Here is a 1,521-nt window from a genome sequence, read left to right as displayed (position 1 = left end):
CAGACTGAACGTTTAGAGCCGAACTGAGTCAATAGTGATAAATGAACCGAGTCGGTTCCGGAGCTGTCGGTTCATCTCAGCTGTTTAACTGACTGAACCAAACTCCATTCAGATTTGATGCAGTTCATGTGGAGCCGAACAGTTCTTTGGACCGGATCCCGGTGCTGATTCGGTCTCGCCGTTTGGACTCGGGCTGAGCTCGGAGGTGAAACCCTGAAGGCTTTTCCTCCACGTTGCTCTTTCTTTACTACACCTGGTCTCGCGCAGCCACGTGTCTGGTCACCTGTCAGCTCGCGCCACAGCAGCTCCTACCTTCCCTCGCGCTGATTCTTTCAAAGTAAAATCCAGGTTCGGACTCGGTTTCAATCAGCAGCTGGTTCGGTCCGGAACCGATCGCCTTTCTTCCTGTTTAATCATGTGACTCTGACACAACGTCATTGTGACGTCATAGTGACGGACAGCGCCTCCTGGCGTCCAGACGGATGTTTCCTGAATCAGCTTAAGTTGGTCAACACAAGAAAATGCCTTTGAAAGAAAAGCTGAAAATATAAAAACAGGACTATTCTTTTTGAAATGTTCATTCTAAATGTTTCTATTTCAGTGTCTGAAATGAAAAGCAGCGAATATGAAGCTTTTCAGATATTCTAAAACAATATTAGTGGCTGTAAATAAGTAACGGTGATAATTACGGATCTGAGTTCAGTGAGAAGAAAAAGACTCGCTGTCCGTCAAACGGCACTTCTCTGTTTGTCCTCTGGGCGGCGCCAAAGAGAATATTTTCTTCCTCTTCCAGTTTGTTTGTCGCACATTCCGGAACCAGGCAGCCAAATATAAACCTCACATAATAAATCTAACAAAGCTCACATTACTCTGGCAGAATAGAAGGAGGCAAAGAAAAGTGGGAAAGTTTTAATCACACCAGATTCAGTTATTACGAATCAAAGCAGTTCTGGGTTTGTAGACTGGATTTAAAGGAAATCTGTGTTTCAGTGGTTTTCTCGACCCAACCGGGTCAGAACCACAGAACAATGGAGGCGGAGCCACGGCTCAGGCCAGATCATCAGCAGAACTCGGCCTGAACATCTGGAAAACATCCAATCAGAAGGTAGCAGCTCAGTGCATTCATTCATCCAGAACCGGACCAGAACCGGCGGTCAGAACGTCTCCTGGTCCAATCAGTCAGAACTTGGTGGAACCATCAGAGTTCTGGGTGGAGGTGGTGTCGTCATCACCTCCACTGGTTCTGCTGCAGGTCCTCAGCTGTGGGTCCGGATCCGGTTTGGATCCTGCAGCTTCATGTCTGAACTTTACGGACCGGAGTGAAGCAGTAACCATGGCAACGGCCTGGTTTGGAGCAGAGCCGTATTTATAATATATATTTTATTTAAAAGGTGCTTAAGGTGACCTTTCAAAATAAAATATTACATTTTTAATAAAAAGTAAACAGTAAAGAGTCCAAGTCAGACCTGCTGCAGCCTCCAGACCTGCTGCAGCCTCCAGACCTGCTGCAGCCTCCAGACC

The 1,521-nt window shown here is 46.6% G+C and overlaps 1 protein-coding gene across 3 annotated transcripts in view; it reads right to left on the bottom strand.

Moving 5' to 3' along the window:
• Window positions 1-1,502, bottom strand: part of tmem251 (transmembrane protein 251) — a 6,329-nt gene extending 4,827 nt beyond the window's left edge. The window contains exon 1 of one of the 3 annotated variants that reach the window (XM_008396996.2): window positions 254-1,502. The gene's annotated coding sequence lies outside the window, so the exon portion shown is untranslated. The remainder of the gene's footprint in view (window positions 1-253) is intronic. The other 2 variants (XM_008396999.2, XM_008396997.2) reach the window with 2 other exon arrangements.
• Between the last annotated feature and the right edge of the window lie 19 nt (window positions 1,503-1,521).

The sequence above is a fragment of the Poecilia reticulata genome, linkage group LG21, assembly GCF_000633615.1.
Source record: "Poecilia reticulata strain Guanapo linkage group LG21, Guppy_female_1.0+MT, whole genome shotgun sequence".
Classification (NCBI taxonomy): Eukaryota; Metazoa; Chordata; class Actinopteri; order Cyprinodontiformes; family Poeciliidae; genus Poecilia; species Poecilia reticulata.
This window is presented reverse-complemented; position numbering and strand designations above follow the sequence as displayed.